Genomic DNA, 23,070 nt, shown 5'->3' with positions numbered 1-23,070 from the left:
GGTGGCACTGTGGGTGGCACTGTGGGCACTATGGGCACTGCTGGGTGGCACTGACAGGGGGGCACTTTATTTCAGGATGGCACTGCGGGTGGCAGGTGGGCACTGGCAGGGGGCAGGTGTCCGCTTGAATTGCTGGCCGTGATCGGGACTGATGTCCCGAACACGGCCGCCGGCGATCGGCTTTTTTTTTCTCCTCGCGCTGTCAGCGCGAGGAGGAATACTAGCCGATTACCGGCTCCGTTTTATCACATGATCAGCTGTCATTGGCTGACAGCTGATCACGTGATAAGGGGTCGGGATCGACCCCTTACACGGATCGGTGATCAGGCGAGTCTCACGGACTCGCCGATCACAGAGCGCGCCGCGCGCACCCCTCAGGGGGCGCGCAGGCCGCTCGTAACCGGGACGACGTCAATAGACGTAGTCCCGGCAATCTAGGTCCGCGCTAATGCCGTCATTCGGCAATAGCGCGGATCCCAAGTGGTTAAATTTCGTAGTGGGGGGGGGTGTCTATAGTATGCCTGTGAAGGGGCGCATGTTTCTGGTGCTTAGAACTGTCCCTGCACAAAGTGTCATTTATGCAGGCAAAAAAGTCCTTTAAAATCACTCGCAGCTATTATGAATTGTCGGCTCCGTAATACAGAGAACACTCATTGAAAGTCATTGATAAAAAAAAATAAAAATAAAATAAAAAAAAGCGTGGGGGTCCCCCAAATTCAATTACCAGGCCCTTCAGGTCTGGTATGGATATTAAGGGGAACCCTGCCTCAAATTTAAGAAAACATTTGACGTGGGGTTCCCCCTAAATATCCATAACCAGACCCTTCAGGTCTGGTATGGATATTAAGGGGAACCCCGCGTCAAATTTAAAAAAAATTGACGTGGGGGGTCCCCCTAAAAATCCATACCAGACCCTTTATTCGAGCACGCAACCTGGCAGGCCGCAGGAAAAGAGGGGGGGGACGAGAGAGCGGCCCCCCCTCCCTCCTGAACCATACCAGGCCACATGCCCTCAACATTGGGAGGATGCTTTGGGGGTCTGTGACCCCTCAAAGCACCTTGTCCCCATGTTGATGAGGACAAGGGCCTCATCCCCACAACCCTGGCCGGTGGTTGTGGAGGTCTGCGGGCGGGGGGGCTTATCAGAATCTGGAAGCCCCCTTTAACAAGGGGACCCCCAGATCCCAGCCCCCCCTGTTTGAAATGGTAAAGGGGTACAAAAGTACCCCTACCATTTCACAAAGAAAGTGTAAAAATAGTTAAATAAAACAAACACACTTTTGAAAAATTCCTTTATTAAAAAATAAATAAAAAAAAATAAAAAAAAAAAAAGATTCCAGCGGCGGTAATCCACTCTTGCTATCCAGCGACGGACGGTCATCTCTCCAGCGATGGCTCATCTCATCCAGCGCATCCTTCTTCTGTCTCCGCAGAGGAGACACTGCAAGGATTCCGGCGGCCTGACGTTTCTTATATACGGAGGGCGGGGCCACCCGTCACCTGACCCCGCCCCCCTCTGACGCAAGGGGAAACCCAGGGTTCCCTGTGACGTATGGGTGACCCCGCCCCCTCTGATGTAACGGAAACCTGCCTGTGTTACATCAGAGGGGTGCGGGGACCCCCACGTCAATTTTTTTTAAAATTTGCCACGGGGTTCCCCTTAATATCCATACCAGACCTGAAGGGTCTGGTTATGGATATTTAGGGGGAACCCCACGTCAATTTTTTTCTTAAATTTGAGGCAGGGTTCCCCTTAATATCCATACCAGACCTGAAGGGCCTGGTAATTGAATTTGGGGGACCCCCACGCTTTTTTATTTATTTATTTATTTATTTTTTAATCAATGACTTTCAATGAGTGTTCTCTGTATTATGGAGCCGACAATTCATAATAGCTGCGAGTGATTTTAAAGGACTTTTTTTTCCTGCATAAATGACACTTTGTGCAGGGACAGTTCTAAGCACCAGAAACATGAGCCCCTTCACAGGCATACTATAGACACCCCCCCTACGAAATTTAAAGGAATATTACACTTTTATTGTTTCACTTTAATCATTATTAAAATCACTGTTACCGAAAAAACTGCCGTTTTTAAAACTTTTTTTTGCATTGATTCATGTCACCTGGGGCAGGACCCGGGTCCCCAAACACTTTTTAGGAGAGTAACTTGCAGAATCTTTTCTCTCTGTCGAATATTTTCTCTATATAATCTTGGACTAATAGAGGTAAGGTTAGGCACATTCGACCACAGGTTCTATAGACAGATTGTTATTGTCAGAGTCATGTCGAATCTCCTATTCTATATCGAACTGTTGTAACAATGAAAATGAAAATAAAGCATTTATTTATGTCGTTTTTCGGATTTTGTGCTTTCGTTATCGTTTGTCAAAACGAAAACGAAAATTGCTGAAATTCAGACTAAAATGCATTCGGACGAAAACGAATGCACATGTCTACTAAAAATGCATAGATGTGAATCCAGCCTTAGCCTGTCCTCGTGAATATACCTGTACAAAGCAAGAAGCCCAGCCTCTACACCCTAAGGCCTGATTAACACCTATGCATTTTTAGTGCTTTTTGCATTTTGCAGATTTGCACTACAGAACTTGTTCCATAGGAAACCTTGCTAAATGGGCTGTAGTGCATGAAAGGAATTCTGGTTCTGGATGACCACCCTGGTTAACTTCAGCAGACTACCATAACCCCCGGTACCGTGAGACACCCAATGAAACACATGAAACAGATAGTGAATTCAAAAGATGTCTGTCTTTATTGAGCATGAATGTGGCTTATATTCAGTACAGAACAAAGGAGGGGAAGTTGTTAGTTTAATGCATACGTGTCTAGGGTTAATCAAGTTTGTTACTTGATACTTATCTAACAGGGGTTATTGGTCATTTAGTCACATATCTTAGCCGATTGCCTAAGGCTAAACAGGATATACATTCCGAGGAAACAGGTTTGACAGTAGTGACAAACATAAGGGGAAGGGGGGATGCTGTGTAAGCATTCTAAGACAAATTTTAACTAATACAAAATGGCGGGGTTACACAAAATGGAGTCATGATGGATCATTCATATTATTTCAGTGCAAATCTGCAAAATGCAAATCCTTTTGAGGCCTGGTTCACACCTATGCAGGTTGCAGTTTGCATATTCCAGGTGCATTTTGCGTTTTTCAATACACGATTTTGATCCATCGAAGTCTATGGAACCAAAAACCAATAAAAAGTCCCTGGCCTTTTCCATACAATGCACAGATGCAGGGGCGTAACTATAGGGGGTGCAGCAGTCGCGACCGCAACCGGGCCCTGTGCTGCAGGGGGCCCATGCAGCCCCCTCTACATATGGCCGGCAGCAGCATAGGCAGCTAGGGGTACCAGTGCACCATGCACACGGGTGGCTGGAGGTGGAGGGTGACTAGCAGAGCTCCATGCTCGACTATCGCACTGGCTGCTCTTTAGTTGTGCATTCTCCGCATGACCTGTGTCCTCTGCCGGCTCCTCAGAGTACCCCTCTCCTGCTCCATGCATTGCCACTCAGTCTGATGTCTGTTCTCCCCAGCCAGAGTCCCACCCCCCCCCCTGAGTCCGGCCCACACTGCACTGCATACTTCTCCCGGGTAAACAAACTTTAAGCACACAGATGCAGTGCAGCCCTATGAGAGCCGGCTCCCCAGAGGACACTGCAGGCTTGTCTGCCAGCCCCCCTCCTCCCCCGTCATACACCGATGATGAAAGGTCTTTCTGGGAGATATGCTGATCGCCCGTCCAGCACACTGGATGGAGCCCAGGCCAACATGGATGAGTGCACGGCCTGCAGCTTGGTCATGGTGAGTGAGAGGACCCCATCCCCCACACACCATTTCATAACCCCTCCATCTCCCCCTGGGGACAGGGACCTCTTCTCACGTGGGGTCAGGGACCCCCACCTCCCCTGGGGACAGGGACCCCTTCTCACCTGGGGGCAGTAACTTCATCTGCCCTGGAGAAAAGGATCTCATCTCTTCTGGGGACTGGGACCCCATCCTGCCTAGGGCACCTAAAAATAAAATAATAAAAAAAACTACTGATACCAGAGGTGGAACTACAGGGCTCACAAAGGTCATACCTGTGACCATGCCCTGGAGTTTCACCGCCGGACTCGGAGGGAAGGGCCCTGGCTGGGGTTCAGGGGGGCCCTTCATGGTTTCTTGCATCGGGGCCCTGAAGGTTCTAGTTACGCCACTGCACAGATGTGAAGGTGACACATAGGAAATCATGTTAAATGGACTGTAGTGTGTTTCTGCAAAACTGAAAACACACTAAAAAATGCATAGGTGTGAGCCAGGCCTTAGGATACACATTATAGTGTTGAAATCTAGATACAACTGATCATGAAGATCTGCCTGCACAGGACAGACGGGCTAATTACTTCAAACATAGATCATTCATAAGGCCTGATTCACACCTATGCATTTTTAGTGCTTTTTGCATTTTGCAGATTTGCACTACAGTCTATATTTATGGAACACGTTCTGTAGTGCAAATCTGCAAAATGCAAAAAGCACAAAAAATGCATAGATGTGAATCTGGCCTTAACAAAGAGAATCATGTGGGCTTTTTCCTTGCAGAAAGGTTCAGAATAGGAACATTTAAAAAGGCAAGCTGCAATTTTTAAATATTTTTAGATGTAAATCGAAACGTAATAAAAATAGAGTGGGTGTTATACTGTACCAGTTTGGCTACAAAAGTGGAACTAAGCTTTAGGCTTATATATAAGCAAATTGGATGTGTTTTGAACCCGCATCTGATTCATGACATGACATGAACCCAACCGACTTACTATAAAGCCGGTTCACATATATGTGGTACAGCGGAAGTGTGAATTTGTTGGAAATAACCTTCTCAGTTTGGTGCTGCTTCTTTACTCTAGGTTCACATTTATGCATGTCTAGCTGAGGTGTTTTTATACTTCTGCATCGTTTTTTCTTTGTAGAAGGAGACTTGGAGGTTGTTAAACACAAAACCCTACCGAAAACACATGTACATGCATTTCGTATGCATTTTGTATGCGTTTTTGATGCGGTTCCTTTGAAGTCTATGGAGCCAAAAACTCACTGCGCAGCTTGTAAAAAGATCCCTCCACCTGTTTCTGTGAACAGGACCCAAAGAAAACAATGTCAAATGGATTGCAGTGCATTTCTGCAGATCTGCAAAAAAAGACAAAAAAAAAAAAAAACACACAGATGTGATCCTAGCCTTAGCATCCAGTCAACAGGCTGGAGGTGAAGAGAGGACATCACTGCATTCCTTCTATGTCCGTAACGCCTGACTGTGCTATGATACAGAGTAATTCGGAATCTTATCTCAGATCCGTTGGCTGATGAAACAGCTAACATAAATGCATACCTCCCAACTTTTGAACTTCAGAATGAGGAACATTTGAGGAAGGAAGTAACCTTGCAAAGGGCATCACGGCAAATGTGGGCCTGGTCAAACTCTTGACAGTAGGAGGGGTTTAAGGGGCGTCATTAAACAAAACTCAGTACTTTCTTGTGCCTATAAAATATGCTTTTATTACTGATCCACAAGCAAGAGTCTCATGGATACATACAAACCCCAGCACATTAATTTAAAAAAAAATATATATAAAATGGTGCAGGGTTTTGGCATGCATTACGTACAGAGTGCATGGTTCTGGGATGAGCTATGTACAGAGTGCAGGGTTCTGGGATGAGCTATGTATAGGGTGCAGGGTTCTGGGGTGAGCTATATACAGGGTGCAGGGTTCTGAGATTAGCTATGTACAGAGTGCAGGGTTCTGAAATTAGCTATATACAGGGTGCAGGGTTCTGGGGTGAGCTATATACAGGGTGCAGGGTTCTGAGATGAGCTATGTACAGAGTGCAGTGATCTGAGATGAGCTACATACAGAGTGCAGGGTTCTGGGATGAGCTATGTAGAGTGCAGGTTTCTGACATGACTATATACAGGGTGCAGGGTTCTGAGAAGAGCTATATACAGGGTGCAGGGTTCTGAGAAAAGCTATATATAGGGTGCAGGGTTTTGAGCTGAGCTAAATACAGGGTGCATGGTTCTGGGGTGAGCTATATACAGGGTGCAGGGTTCTGGAATGAGCTATTTACAGGTGCAGGGTTCTGGATGAACTGCCTACAGAGTATGCCAGGTACAGAGTCCATCCATCCACATATTACTACACCCCTCCTTAGCAACAACCTCTGCACCCCCCCTCCAACGCAACTCCTCTCCTCTGCTTCACCCTAATCTTTAGCCCCCCTACCCTCCCCAAAGCTCCACCATCATCCCCATGGTTACCTTTCTGGCTCTTCCATCCACTGCAGAAAAATCTTCCTTTTCAGTGCACTAATTGTTGGCTCCAGAGCTTCCCCGACCAGGTAGGAGAATGGGGATCACGCTACAGCTGATCAGGAGCGTCTCTCCACCCCTCCTATCATTGAACACGCTGCACTCTGCCAGAGCAGCACTTGTCCCCTGTACAGAGCAGGCAGGCTTTTTCTAGGAGCCACAGGTTTTACATTCACTTTCTAACACAGAAGCCTGGCTTCTGTATTTTAAAGTGAAAACGCTGAGCTGGGAGAACACAGCTAACCCAGGCTGCAAACAATGATGCAGGACAAAGCTCCTACGCAGCAGGACCGTGGGACTTAGGTGATGTTGCGGGAATATTCCGCCCAATTCGGGACTGTTGGGAGGTATGTATATGTATTTATTTGTATGTCTGGAGTTTACTGAGGCGATACAGCTGATCAGCAGTAAAGGACGATTAAGACCAGGAATCAAATAGGAACGCACTCGTGTTCCTGTGCAATTTGAGTGCAGTGCTTGCACTTGCAGCCCTTTCATTTGAATGGGCTGAAATCGCACTACATCGCACCAAAAATAGTTCATGCAATACTTTTAACGTACTGCAACCAGATCACATGGTTTTTAGGTCAGGCATCTTAATAGCATCATGGGCCCCTAGGCAAAGTAATGCACAGGGGCCCCTACCAGCCTGTCCCAGTTTACACACCTACTTTCCAAAACAAAAGTATAAAAAGCTGATAGAATTAAATATATATATATATATATATATATATATTGTAGTGTTCGGGGGACCAGGTAGATCGCAGGACACAGGCTTTGCACACAACAAAGGGTTTATTAAACTTAAATCGCTTTACAGCAGCCAAAAACAAAAGGAAAAAGGTTTGTAGTCTCACCGACTTGCAAAGTCCAGAACAGCAGTCTTTATCAGAAACAGAGCTTGATCTTGATGGCAGGTAGCTTCCCCTGCCAGGAGCCTTCCAAACAGGACACTGCTGTCCACTTCAGCTGCTGCAACCCAAACAAACACCATCCACCATGTCTTCTCCACTCCTCCACCACCCACCTACCACTTCCTGTCTTGTTTTTTAAAGGCACTCCCTTAACAGGTGGGTTAATCAATTTTATTCATTTAAAAAGACCACAACCCAAACAGAGGGGAAATATAGCGTCCTTCCAGGACCCAGCCACGGCGTCCTGTACAATATATATATATATACACAGTATCTCACAAAAGTGAGTACACCCTTCACATTTTTGTAAATATTTTATCATATCTTTTAATGTGACAACACTGAAGAAATGACACATATATATATAGTAGTACTTTCAATCAAACCAATTTTAAACTATAAGAAAACATGCCATAAATCAAAGACTAATTAACAGAAAGGGCACAGTGCAGAGGGGGAGGCAGAAGGGCTCAGTACGGGAGGTGTTTGGGTGGTATCAGCAGAGCACAATGCTGGGATCAGGATGGCACAGTACAGGTTCCTGGGCCATCCCAGGACAGCTTAGTAAAAACTGTGACTATCCCAACTAATCCGGGACAGTTGGCAAATAGGATGTAATGCGGTCCAGTGCGGACAAATGCATTGTGTTTGCTATCTGCGTCTGGTGTGTCAATAACTTTACATTGACCCACTGCAGATCGCAGATCTCAGACACAGCATGTTTTGAAAGCACCGCATTCCAGTGTGAACCGGCTGTAAAATAGCTGCTAATAGCTTTTAAAGGACAGGGAGGTCTGTATAACCTCTTAAAACACAAGACCCATAGTGGTGGACATCTTTATGAAGCTAAATACCTGTGTGAGAAGCTTCAGATGAAAAGCTGACTGTTTTGACTTCCAGGATGTTGAAGTCACTTGCAATGAAGCTGATGTTGCTCAGCATCCCTGTCCAAAAACAGATATGCTCCCAGAATTCACAGACTCTCAATTTCAATCTTAAGCTCCTCACAGACCTATCTTGCTTTGTGACTGGTTCTCCCTCATGTATTGCCTCAAGCACAAGCAGCACCAATCATACATCAATCATACATAGGTATGCTCAGGGCATATCTGTGACAGGCTATTGTTATGAGATGGAAACCGCCAGGCCCTCACACCTTTCTGCTGCTACACTACACAGATCAAAGAGTGAAAACTGACTTTTTTTGTCTGAAATCTGCAGGTGTTCCATCAAAAGTTGATATTTATGACATCTGTTTAATTATCTGATGGTGGATGTAATCCCTTTACCTGCAGTCTGGAATTCAGCAGAAATATAGATCTTTTTCAGGGACTATAAAAGAAAACTATATTGCTTGCAGGTCAATTTATATTTAAATTTTTAACTATATTTCATTTATATTTACTTATTAAAAATGTTTCATATATATATATCTATATATATCTATCTATATATATATATATATATATATATATATATATATATATATATATATATACACACACTATATTTCCAAAAGTATTGGAACGCCTGCCTTTATACACACATGAACTTCAATGGCATGCCAGTTTTAGCCCGTAGGGTTCAATATTGAGTTGGCCCACCCTTTGCAGCTATAACAGCTTTTTCTCTTCTGGGAAGGCTGTCCACAAGGTTTAGGCGTGTGTTTATCGGGATTGTTTGACCATTCTTCCAGAAGCACATTTGTGAGGTCAGATACTGATTTTGGGCGAGAAGGTCTGGCTCGCAGACCCCTTTCACACGACACGTCCGTTTTTCAGGCAGATCCGAGCGGATTATTGACTCCTATGGGGAGATGGATGTCAGCAGAGATGTGTCCGCTGACACCCGTCTGTCATCGGATCCGCTAAAAACAGACGTATGGTGATACGTTCACCATCCGTCTTGGCGGATCGGATGAGATCTGATGAAAATGGACATGCTGTCTGTTTTCGTTCGATCTCTCCATAGGAATCAGTGACCCTCTGAGCAGTGACCCTCAGTGAGCAGAGATGGACCTGTCATCCGCCAGCTCAGCAGAGATCAACAGAGCGATCTCCCACGGAGCTGGCGGACTCTGCTGAACAGATCCGCCTCATGTGGAAGTGGCCTTACGGAGTTCCCTGTGTGGTGTTACTGGTGGATATTCAGACTGAGGAAAGGTTAGAGTGGAGCAATTTCGTTAGAGACCTGAGTTTGAGAATTTGTGCTTCCAGAAGCAAAAGCATTAGTGGACACAAAGTTGCGATGTAGTTGAGGATCAGGTATCCCTCAGACTAAGGGAGTATAGCACCATTGCCCATGTTCTCTTGGAGTCCGTAGGTATTCCTCCTCTATGAAGTTGAGGTGAGGAGGGAGAGTACATGATACTCCAGGCAGATTATAAGGCCTAAAGAATATGGGCTTTTCATTTAAAAAAAAGAAACAAAATTGTATAAGCTGTGCCCATAAACAAGCTAGTCATGAGTAATGCTTGTGGACAACCTGCAGCTTATCCTTTCCCCATTATTGACTTATACATTTCCAAAACACGCCAAAATGGGACTTTAATTGTACCACTATATTCTACCACATCGGATTCTTTTTTATTAAAATAAAGTATGTATGTTTTAATATACATAATTAAAAATAATTGTAAGATGAAAAGCATTATTTAAATTATGCCTCACAATACATATTATCGAGATTACTTGAGGGGATCGTATTCTCACAACATAGGAAATAACAATCCCCATAAATTTGTTGGACATACAGTGACATACAGTGGACAAGAAAATACTGACATGTTTCATTGGAACAATACCTCCACTCTCTAGAGGGACAAACACTGTGTAAACAGTATTGTTACAAACTTCATAATGTTAGGAGGAACTCTTCCTCAATTTCCCAGGTGGATTCAAAGCAAACAGAGGGAAACTAAAAGGTGGAGACAATGCAAGGAAAGTCCATGATGTAAATTTCAAGGTTATATGGTTCCCAAATTTGCGATGTCAAAGGCCGGATGAATTTACACCCTGCTCCTAAATGGTCAAAAACATCAGCAGCCATTCCAAATAAACAGGTAATGCTGCTGTATTTGGTGCTGCCAAGAAACTTAAGCTGACCAACCACTGAGCAAATTTCATCTGATTCCTGATGAACCAGGCAAAATTTGCTTCATGGGTGTCCCTGTCGGCACTGCCCAGCCCAACATCCTTCTACTGGAAAATTGAAGGAGCCAGATCAAAAAGTGTTGGGCAAACAGCACTGTATATCATGGATGGAGATATATGTTCTGCAGGCTGAATTAAAATAAAATAGGGTATGGCCTCCTTTATCATACCTTGCTCTGCACTGTGTTTCTGTGTGAAGGTTGCCATCTTGGTGGAGGCAGGGATCCCTCATGTCATGTATCCAGCATAGAAAAAACGAAGTAGCACAGTAGTAACATCATCAAATCTCACTCCAAATTTCCTGAGACTTATGCCCTGTACACACGGTCGGACATACCGACGATAAAATCCATTGTTTTTTTTCGACGGATTTTGGCCCAAACTTGTCTTGCATACACGCGGTTGCACAAAGTTGTCAGAAAATCTGATTGTTTAGAATGCGGTGACATGCAACACGTACGACGGGACTATGAAGAGGGCAGTAGCCAATAGCTTTTGTCTAGTAATTTATTCTGAGCATGCGTGGCACTTTGTCCATCGGAAATTTAAACGATCGGATTTTGTTGTTGGAAAATTTTAGATCCTGCTCTCAAACATTGTGTTTCGACAGAAAAAGTCAGATGGAGCCCACGCACGATCGGATTTTCCAACAACAAGATCCGATCGCACATTTTCCATCGGAAAGTCTGACCATGTGTACAGGGCATAAGAGTCACAGGCATCAGTGCCTTAGATCTCACACTTCAGATATACAGCTATGAGGCTGTAGGCGCTGTCACATACCTGAAAGTTTTCTGCTATTGAAGAATCATTTCCTTTGACATTGCATATCTTCACTTTTTGAATTCAGGTCTGCTTTAACTACAGCTGTATGGAATCCAGTCACTCCCTATACAGCTGTCTTAACATAATATATTTACTCCAGCAGATGATGGGGGTCGACAATGCCTTCTAAGAGGTGTGAGTTGCAGAGCTGGTCAGGATCACTGGACAAACAGCAAGTTCCAGGTGTCCATATCTGGCAGTCTTCAAAATCAGAATTCCCCCCTAGGAGGCCTAGAGCTAGAAAAATATGGGTAACCCACTATTCATATAGGAGAGGCAATACAAAGCAGTAATATGTCTGTGGTCTTGCCATGGCTGAGGAGAATCACTAAGGAGAACCACTAGAGTCGGGCACCCTGGAATTGGGTCTAAGAGAATATTCCTGTCTTGATAGATTCCCTTTCAGTAAACATCTGAGTATGGGTCCACTTTAATACAGGGACAGTTCTTATCTAACTGTGCCACACAGAGCATGTAAGTACAAATACGGTCTACACTTAAGCAGCTGTACTGTGCACATCTTTATCTATCAATCTGCAGTATTTATCTATTTATCCTTCTTCTTTCTTGTTTTTCAGGGCATAACGCTTGTATAATGTGTTTTTATGTGTGATTTTCTGTCATAAAAGGTTTACTGTCATTTATATGCATGGTGCTGTATTATTGCTTTTTCAGGTGGAAGGGTTTAAACTGGATCAGGGACCAATTATGGGAAAGTCGAATAGCATGGGAGAAGAAGCATGACCAACGTATCATTTCAGGGTTACAACATCATTACAGCTATAAACCTCCTTGGACATGTAATATTTTCCATGGTTTCTAAATGCTTATTACTGTGTGAGGTATATGACCTTTTTGTTTTTTTTTATATGTCTTCTGATAACTTTTTAGGAGTCAGATCAAGTTTAAAAGATGTTCACTGGAAGTTGTTTACACCTTCTTTCCCCAAGTTTGGACATCCCCCATAACAAAGCACCTGCAAATTTGGCATAATGTGCTGCAGTGCAGAAGGGAATTTTGGCATTTCTTTTGATTTTTGTTACAAGTCTGAATAATTCAATGTGTTTATTTGTAATTGAGTTATTAGGCGTCACCTTTACTCACTTAAAGCGTAACTCCACTTTTTTAAAGAAAAAAACATTCCCCTCTAGGTGATCTATGTACATTGCAAGGATTATAACAACCTTTGATGCAGATTCCTACCTTTTGTTATTCTGAAGAAATCATTGTTTGTTCCTCTGTGCTCCTGGGCTGAGTGGGTCTAATGGGAGTGTTTTCATAATTATCAACCAACTGCTGCACCTGCAGAGCACTAATGAGGAAATCTGCTGGTCCTGCATCCCTTTAGATGTGTTCCTATTGGGAGTATCGCACCAAAAATTAAATTTTTGTTCCAAGGGATGCCTGAAATCTGACTTGTATCTTAGACCCCTTTCACACTGCCAGCATTTAAAAATAGCGCCAGTATAGCGCCTGAAAAAAGCAGCTCCATGCAATGGGCTTTCACACTGTAGTGGTGCGCTGGCAGGGCATCAAAAAAAGTCCTGCCAGCAGCTTCTTTGGAGCGGTGGAGGAGCGTTAAACTCACCGCTCCTCCGCCACTGCTCCCCATTGAAATCAATGGGGCAGAACTGCGATACAGCCAGCAAAACGCTGCTTCGGCAGCGTTTACTGGGCGGATTTAAACGCTTTTTGTCCACTAGTGGGGGGTTAAAACCACCCTGCTAGAGGCCCAATAGTGCCGCTAAAACAACAGTAAATCGGCCATAAAAATAGCGCCGCTTTACCGCCGACACCCGCGACGGCTCAGTGTGAAAGCCCTCTTAGAGCAGACTTTTGAGAAAATCGGTGAGCCAATCACACAAGCAGGAAATTATGTTCATGGGGGGTGGGCAGTACACATTCTGTGAACATATTGCATTGCATTTTCAGAAAATTACAGTGGCTGTTGCTCTTTTTTTTTCCCCATGAAAGTGGAGTTACCCTTAAAACCACTTAAGGACCAAGCCTATTTTTCAAACTTGTGGTTTACAAGTTAAGATAATTTTTTTTTTTTTGCTAGAACATTACTTAGAACCCCAAAACATTATATTTTTTTCTTTCAAACAACCTAGAGAATAAAATGGCGGTCATTGCAATACTTTATGTCACACCATATTTGCTCAGTGGTCTCACAAATGCAATTTTTTGGGAAGAAATACACCTTTTAGAATAAAAAAATAAGAAAACAGTAACATCCCTTACGATAGAAAAAAAGCATGACAGGACCTCTTTACTGTAAGATCTGGGGTTAAAAAGACCTCAGATCTCACATTTAAACTTAAAAGCAATAAAAAAAAGACTTTTTGTTTCAATAAAAAAATGGCCCCTTTAAGGCCGGAGGGCAGGAGTGACATTTGACGTCGCTCCCTTCCTCCAAGGGCGTAGAGTCGAGTGGGGGCTATCTTTCCCTCACTGGACTTCCTGCCCATCGAGGGGAAAGCTGCCAATGGATCCGGTAAGCAGCGGAGTCAACCGGGACGTGGCGGGGGAGTGCACCTCTCACGCCACTGATAAAAGTGATCCGTGATCCTGTGTCGAATCCGCCGTGGAGACCACTTTTATCCTAAAGCGGACTGCCCGCCGCTGACAAAAATACTGGGGTTATGGCAGCTATCTGCTACCATAACAACAGTATTTAACATCAAAATAGAGACATAAATCCACGATCGGCGGACCGTAAGTGGTTAAAGACTGACCTGTTAAACCCCCTTCCTGTCCAGGCTGTTTTTCCGTTTTCAGCACTGTGATACTTTGATTATTACTCGATCATTTATTACTGTATTCAAATTAATTTTAGATCATTTTTAGAGATAGAGATTTCTTTTGGAGGTATTTAAAGTGGAGTTAAAGGCTGGATAAAAACTAGGTGTAAACCAATTGAGCAGACACCACCCCCACCTATTTGGATATCACTTTTTTTTGTCCACTTTGTTTATATTATTTAGTCTTTGCAAAAGTTATATTCTCCAAACTATGGTATATAATGCATGTTTGAAATGTATCAACCCTGAGGCTCCGACTACGAATCGGATTTCTCGAGGCCCTAAAATGTCAGGACAGTATCAATACCCTCAAAATGACCCCAGGTACTCCTCCTGAGCATGACTGATAGAGGGACCCAAAATCCAAGGAGAACCTTCAGGCTTTCAAGGGGCAAACATTTATTTAGCTGATTTCCTGACTACCTGTCACATTTATTAAGGCTCTGAAGTGTCAGAAGAAACATCAGCAAAAGTAGCACATTTTGCAGGACAGACCCTCAAATGTATTTAATTGGAGGCACGGTGAGTTTTTTGAAGCAATAACAGTTTTTTGCCACAGGTTTTTGGAAAATAAAGAAAGAAAATTACATATTTTTTTTGGCCACATAAACAGGCTTAAATAGACAATGAGAACCTTCAGGCTTGCAAGGGGCATAAATTATGCATCTAATTACATGACTACCTATGACATGTTTAAGGGTTCTAGGGTTTCAGAACAGTAGAAACACCCACAAAATGACCACATTTTGAAAAGCAGACACAATGTATTTTTTGAAAGGCGTAGCAAATCTTTTGAAGATTTCATTTTATTGCCACCAGTGTATGGCCACAAGCTATCAATGCATAAGATATTTCTCACAAATAGCATGGGCATATTTAGAACCCAAAACACTTTCCGATATCACTCCTGAGTTTGGGGATATCACATATGTGAGACTCTTGGCAACCTAGCCACATAATAAATGGGTCCAAAACCCAAGGAGCACCTTCAAGAAGGTAAGTATTTTAAAGATTTTGGTTGCCTGTCATATGAGTGACATATCTGAGCCTTCTGTGGCTTTTGACATATCATGACACAATTGTGGCACCCAGCAGAAACTTCAGGGCTTTTGGATGCACACAATATTGTCCACGAATATTTTAAAGTGCCAAGTTATCCAAACATCTTTAATTTACTAACCAGTTTGCCCCTGTAGGGACCCTATCTTAAGCTCAAGTGTATATAGTTCATATTTAGTTTTGGCAGCTAGACAGTAGCTAGCATGAACTTGTTTGTTATCTGGGTTCATTGGTTTACCCCTAAACCTAAGACATTCTTTACCTCTGTCAGCTTCTGGAGAGTGTTCCAATAGACAAAGCAAGAAGATAAAATGTTATGGGCTAGGAGTATATATTCCACTATGGCCAATCACTAGGTGGTTTATTGCTAGTGATTTGGGCTGGGAAAGACAGAAAGGTCTTTGCCTGGGAAAGATGTAGTACAGAAGAATCCTTCCCTTCTTTGTCTCCTAGGCCTGCTGCTTGAGGATGCCTCAGTTCCAGAGCCAGGGTCCAAGAATTCGAAGCTGGCCTGTGCCTAAGACCTGGAAAACAAGAAGGTGGCTGCAATAAGTGAGGACCTTCAGGAGAGTCCTACTCAGTCAATTGCTGGCCTGGTCTTTAAGGTTCTCTGTTATTGATGGCCAGTCTTGGCTTAAAGGTTCACTTTGAGAGAGGATGAAGATATTAATGGTCAGCTGCCCATCTGGCATATTCTACAATAGGGATGAGCCGAACACCCCCCTGTTCGGTTCGCACCAGAACCTGCGCACAGACCTAAACTTCGTGTGAACTTTAGAACCCTATTAAAGTCTATGGGACTCGAACGTTCACAATCTAAAGTGCTCATTTTAAAGGGTAATATGCAGGTTACTGTCCTAAAAAGTGTTTGGGGACCCGGGTCCTGCCCCAGGGGACATGGATCAATGCAAAAAGAAGTTTTAAAAAGGGCCGTTTTTTCAGGAGCAGTGATTTTAATAATGATTAAAGTGAAACAATAAAAGTGTAATATTCCTTTAAATTTCGTAGCTGGGGGTATCTATAGTATGCCTGTGAAGGGGCGCATGTTTCTGGTGCTTAGAACTGTCCCTGCACAAAGTGTCATTTGTGCAGGAAAAAAAGTATTTTAAAATCACTTGCGGCTAAATTGTCGGCTCCCCGTAATACAGAGAACATTCAATGAGTGTTCTCTGTATTAGCCGACAATTCATTCATTCATTGATAAAAAAAAAAAAAGCGTGGGGGTTCCCCTAAATTCAATTACCAGGCCCTTCAGGTCTGACATGGATATTAAGGGGAACCCCGTGTCAAATAAAAAAAAAATTGACGTGGGTGTCCCCCTAAATATCCATACCAGACCCTTCAGGTCTGATATGGATATTAAGGGGAACCCTGCATCAAATTTAAAAAAAATTGACGTGGGGTCCCCCTAAAAATCCATATCAGACCCTTTATTCGAGCACGCAACCTGGCAGGCCGCAGGAAAAGAGGGGGGGATGAGAGAGCGCCCCCCCTCCCTCCTGAACCGTACCAGGCCACATACCCTCAACATTGGGAGGATGCTTTGGGGGTCTGTGACCCCTCAAAGCACCTTGTCCCCATGTTGATGAGGACAAGGGCCTCATCCTCACAACCCTGGCCGTTGGTTGTGAGGGTCTGCGGGCGGGGGGCTTATCAGAATCTGGAAGCCCCCTTTAACAAGGGGACCCCCAGATCCCGCCCCCCCCCCCCCTGTTTGAAATGGTAAGGGACCATTTCACAAAGAAAGTGTCAAAATGGTTAAATAAGACAAACACACTTTTGAAAAATTCCTTTATTAAAAATAAAAAAAATAAAAAAAAGATTCCAGCGGTGCTAATCCACTCTTGCTATCCAGCGACGAATCTCCGGGGTCCAGCGATGGATGATCATATCCAGCGACGGGGGATCTCTCAGTCCAGCGCTGTCCATACATCCTTCTTCTGTCTCCATTGCGGAGACACTGCAGAGATCCCAGCGCTGACGTTTCTTATATTAGGAGGGCGGGGCCCCCCGTCACCTGACCCCGCCCCCTCTGACGCTGGTGAAGGGAGCCAGGGGTTCCCCAGTGACATATGGGTGACCCCCTCTGATGTAACGGAAACCTGCGTTACATCAGAGGGGGCGGGGTCACCCACACGTCACTGGGGAACCCCTGGCTTCCCTCTCCAGCGTCAGAGGGGCGGGGTCAGGTGACGGGTGGCCCCGCCCTCCTAATATAAGAAACGTCAGCGCTGGGATCTCTGCAGTGTCTCCGGAGTGGAGACAGAAGAAGGATGTATGGACAGCGCTGGACTGAGACATCCCCCGTCGCTGGATATGATCATCCATCGCTGGACCCCGGAGATCTGTCGGACCTGAAGGGCCTGGTAATTGAATTTAGGGGAACCCCCACGCTTTTTTTTTTTTTTTTTAAATCAATGAATGAATGAATTGTCGGCTAATACAGAGAACACTCATTGAGTGTTCTCTGTATTACGGAGACCCGACAATTTAGCCGCAAGTGATTTTAAAAGACTTTTTTTCCTGCACAAATGACACTTTGTGCAGGGACAGTTCTAAGCACCAGAAACATGCGCCCCTTCACAGGCATACTATAGATACCCCCCAGCTACGAAATTTAAAGGAATATTACACTTTTATTGTTTCACTTTAATCATTATTAAAATCACTGCTCCTGAAAAAATGGCCCTTTTTAAAACTTTTTTTTGCATTGATCCATGTCCCCTGGGGCAGAACCCGGGTCCCCAAACACTTCTTAGGACAGTAACCTGCATATTACCCTTTAAAATGAGCACTTTAGATTTCTCCCATAGACTTGTATAGGGTGTTCCGGCTTTTCGAATTTGCTGCGAACAGCCCAAATTGTTCACTGTTCGCTGAACAGGCGAACAGGCAATGTTCGAGTAGAACATGAGTTTGACTCGAACTTGAAGCTCATCCCTATTCTACAACAGCTTATGGCAGAACAAATTAGCTCAACCTAAACCTGTGTCAGTGGTCAAGATACGACTGTGCAGAAGGATTTTTGCTTCTGTTTTTGGGTATCCTGTAACTTTTATCCCTTTCTTCCCCAGATACTCAGCAGGTGCATTTTGAAAAAGAAGATTGAGTGGAAGTCTATTATCAGCCACTGTTTGGTAAGTGAATGCACGTGTGTAGCTATAAGGAAAATCACCAGTAAAGAGAATAGTAGTACCCATTAAATCTTGCAGCTTATAAGGGGGTCAGTGTTACAGTGATGAAGTCTGCATACCTGAGTTCCCAAGAACAAGACATCAACAAAGCCATTTAGTAATTCAGTCCACCCAAGGCATTGATTACCAAAATATATGGTAATTTTGGGATGAAAAGTACAGTAGTCTTTTAAAAGCTATATGTATATTTTATTTGAACAATTCAGTTCACTTCCTGTCGTGTCTCCAGGGTAGGAAGTGACAGAAATCTCCCTAGCTGGAAACATAAAGTCAAAATAAACCTGATCAGTGGTTTAATCATTCCCTACTCTAGCCATAACCTTAGATACACTTTAACTCCTTGACCACCGGAATGACCAGGCCATTTTTTGCAATACGGCACTCTGTTACTTTAACTGACAATAGCATGCAATCATGCAACGCTGTACACAAATAACATTTATATAATTTTTTTTTCCCACAAATAGAGCTTTCTTTTGATGGAATTTGATCACCATTGCATTTTTTTAATTGTTTGCTCTATAAACAAAAAAAGGCCGACAATTGTGAAGAAAAAAAAAAAACAATATGTTTTACTTTCTGCCATAAAACACATTTAAAAATTAAATTTAAAATTAAATTTCTTCATAAATTTAGGCCAATATGTATTCTGCTACATAATTTTGTTAAAAAAAATCCCAATGAGCAAATATTGATTGGTTTGTGCAAACATTATAGTGTTTACAAAAATTGGGATATACTGTATACTGGAATTTTTTTTTTTTTTTAATATGGTGGCGATAAGCGTCTTATAGCAGGACTGCGCTGTTGTTGCGGACATTCTTACACTAAATGACACTGCCGGAACCAGTGACACTAACAGAGTGATCAGTGCTAAAAAATATGCACTGTCAGTACTAATGACACTGGTTGGAAAGGGGTTAAACAGCTAGGGTGGTGAAAGGGTTAAATGTGTGCCTAGCCAGCATTTGTGTGTACTATATGAGGTGTTTTTACTAAGGAAAGCAAGGGTTTTTCTTTCCCTGCTTTGCAGGGAAAGAAAATCCATCACTCCCCCCATTGTTAGGACAGAGTTCTGCCTTGTTTACATAGGTAGAGCTCAGTTCTGTGTGATTTCCCGATAATCGAAGGGTGGCGGCGGACATCCATTGTCCGTCACTGGCTGATCGGCTTCGGCTATGACAAATTACAGCAAAAGTGGCACGCCGGTGGTGCGTACACGTGCCCCTTTTCCCAAAAGTGTAGATTCACATATATATATATGTGATTCCACACAGTGCGGCCAATCCTGTAGCAGTAAAACTGCTATGGGGCCGATGGCAAAATGTTTAACCTTCTGAGTATTTGGAGGCAAAGATATCTTTTTTACACAACAGCAATAAATTAGTATTGAGAAAGATTCATGCCAAAGAAGGTGGATGGATTCAAGGACGCAAATAAAAGTAACATATAATTTATGTTCTATTTCTGTACCAATTCTGACAATATGAAATGACAGTGACATTTTTACATCCTCTGAAATAATGGTAGTAACTATGCCCATATTACAGTGAAGCCACACCGTTTTGCAAAAGTCACTCACAGCCCATTTTGGATAGATGCAGATTCAGTATTCTCCCACGGGAATAAGCCATGATAGGAAAAACAGCAAAATGCCTTATCAGACAGGAGACTAAAATAATAGACTAAAAAAATTGCTCATCTTTCAGATATAACCTCCTACCACCCAATCTTATTCAGAAGAAAGACCTTTTTGTTTATATTTTTATGTGTGTGGTTTGTAGGCTTTGCTATTTTGTGGTCAGGCGTCTCCTATGTGTCTGTTCAATAGCCTTTCATCTTTTCTACCTATTCATTTTTTCAGCTGTGACTAATTTTCAACTTCTTGTTTCCAGACTGCGTTATTGAGGACAGCGTCTAAAAAGAAAAAAAAAATATAGGAGGAGGGGGAGAATCAGTCTGGCCATGGTTGTGAGAATGGATCTCCTATGCATTTGATTTTTGTTTGAACACTGTCATGCCTGGTGTATCGATAAAATCAGACATTTGATTCTACCTTGTGCCAAGAGCTAAAGGTGTTTCAAGTAACAGTTTAAAACTTTTCATATTAAAGTCAAACTTTAAGCAAATATACAAAAACCCTCCGATTCGCTCAAATATTCCTTGAAAAGGCAGCTGGAGTGAATTGAAATGAGCATTTGTAATGAGTTGCCACCTGCAGCTGAAATCAGGCTTGCAGAGTGTTCAATGGGAGGATTTTAGGTCGGCTTACAGGCTATGCTTGTAGGCTTTCCAGGGGCCATCTTCTCTAAGCTATTACTATCCCAAAGCCTGTGCAGATCCATCTTATCTGGTCCTGTGTATAAATATGGCAGATTCAAAACCCCACTACGCCACCCCCCTGATATACTACAACATTCAGACCAGAGTTTGTCCCTTGCATTACTCTCGTGGTTACAGATTAAGACTATGAAAGTTCAGCCAAGCACCTTCAGCATGTGACACATGAGGGCTCAGGTCACCCGATGCATGTCCTGTTAAGGGGTCCTCTCTTCCCCACCAGGGGAGAAACCTTTTTTCTTAATCACTAAGAGCTCCTGACACAACCATATTTACACTTTTTAGGGACCCCATTCACCTGCACTAGAGTAGCATATTATCAAACAGCACCCATCCAGCCACCTGCCGCTTGTGTACAGACCCATTTTATACACAATCACTCAGGTATTCAGACATCCTCTAAAAATAACACACTTCCAGCATTAGGCCAATCCCATCTCTTTTACTTAAAGATAAGTCAATACAAGTGCCAAATGATGGCATTGAAGTTATTACGGCATATAACAACACTTAATGCAGAGAAGAACTGTCCTCACAAGGTCAAGGGTTAGCTTGAGTGCAGGAAGGCCCATCCTAGGGAAAGGCCACATGGGGGAACTAAGTCCCACAGCCTTATTCCTTCATGTTGCTTGCATAGTCTGCAGCCCACAGCCTTATAATCATTGCACCCTATTTATGGGGATCTACCATAGGGTCAGGCTTTAACTGTGTATAATACAGTATATTCTTCTTTAATGGGATAATAATGAAGCTGCTTTGCTGATGATACTGATGGAGTTATTGTAAACACATTTTCAAAGACTTTTTTTTTTCTAGTGATATCAAGAATAATATATTATGCTTTTTTTTTTTTTTTTTATTTGGGCAAGTTACCACAACACCATTATCCTGTAGTTTTTAAGATCAAAGATACAGCTATGTTGGTGTCCCTTGTCAATTTTACATTGTATTTTTTTTTTATGTAATTGCCTACTCCCAAACTGTCATTTGAAGTAAAACACATAGCCAAGTATCATTCTACACAATCTTTTTGTTGTGCATTAAAAAAAGAAAACATATAAAATTAGACATGCTATCTACCAATAGAACTTAACCAAAAAGTGCATTCTATGCATCCAAAAATATAGAAAATATACCAAATCAAATCATTATTCAACCAAAAAAATAATATCAAAGCAATAACTCCAAGGCCAATAATAAATAACACGTTATCTCCTCCGATTCCACAACATGTCTGGTTAACAAACACCCGTTCAGAAATTAACTGAAAAGCACGAAATGAAGAGCGTGAACTGAAAAGCGATCAATGAAAAGCACAAAAAGAAAAGCACGAATCAACACCAAACTTCTACTAACACGAAATTAGCAGAAGGAGCCCAAAGGGTGGCGCTAAAGAGCTGAAAAACCACATAGTACGTCACTATGTTCGTGATTGTTGGCCAAACAATTGTGTGCCGTGTATGCAAGACAAGTATGGGCCACACCCTGCAGACCAAAGTCCACGGTTTTGTTCGCCAACAATCCGATCGTGTGTACGAGGCTTTAAGGTGTCAGCATATCAGGACATTTGTGGACAATTTCATGCTCCCAACTTTGTGGGGACAGTTTGGAGATGGAAGAACTTGACTGGCCTGCACAGAGTTCTTACCTCAACCCGATAGAACACCTTTGGAATAAATTAGAGAGGAGACTGCAAGCCAGGCCTTCTTGTCCAACATCAGTGCCTGACCCGACAAATACACTTCTGGAAGAATGGTCAAACTCACTCCTAAACCTTGTGGATAGCCTTCCCAGAAGAGTTGAAGCTGTTATAACTGCAAAGGTTGGGCCAACTAAACATTAAACTCTACGGACTAAGACTGGGATATCATTAAAGTTCATGTGCGTGTAAAGGTGTCACAATACTTTTGACAATGTAGTGTATGTGAACTCCTTTGTACATGCTGCTATATACAGTGAAAAAAGGGGTTGAACAGACATAAGTATATCCTATATCTTTTAACTGTTTGGCTGGTTATATAGTAAAAGCAAAACTGTGTTGTACCCATTCAGGGTAAAAAATATATATATTTTAATCCCCCACCAGTACCAAGTACAAATTAACTTGTCCTTTGCTTCCTCGCTCTGTTCACTTTTTTTAAATGTCTCGTAATTAGTTTTTTTACATATCCATTATACATTTCACCATTTACATTTATCGCTCTTTTATGAGCTTCCATAAATTCCATTCATAGTAATTTCCTCAAATACTAAATAATTGTACATATACATTTATACATTCATATCCCTCTTAGCCCTTGTACACACGATCGGAGATTCCGACGGAATGTGTCCGATCGGAGCGTTTTGTCAGATATCCCGACTGTGTGTGGTATGCATCGGACTGTTTCCGTCGAAATATCCGTCGGACCAA

Source organism: Lithobates pipiens, unplaced genomic scaffold (assembly GCF_037356315.1).
Source record: "Lithobates pipiens isolate NorthernLeopardFrog02 unplaced genomic scaffold, aLitPip1_a1.2 Scaffold_18, whole genome shotgun sequence".
NCBI classification, from domain to species: Eukaryota; Metazoa; Chordata; class Amphibia; order Anura; family Ranidae; genus Lithobates; species Lithobates pipiens.
The sequence above is the reverse complement of the archived record's forward strand: the minus strand, read 5'-3'. Positions refer to the sequence as shown.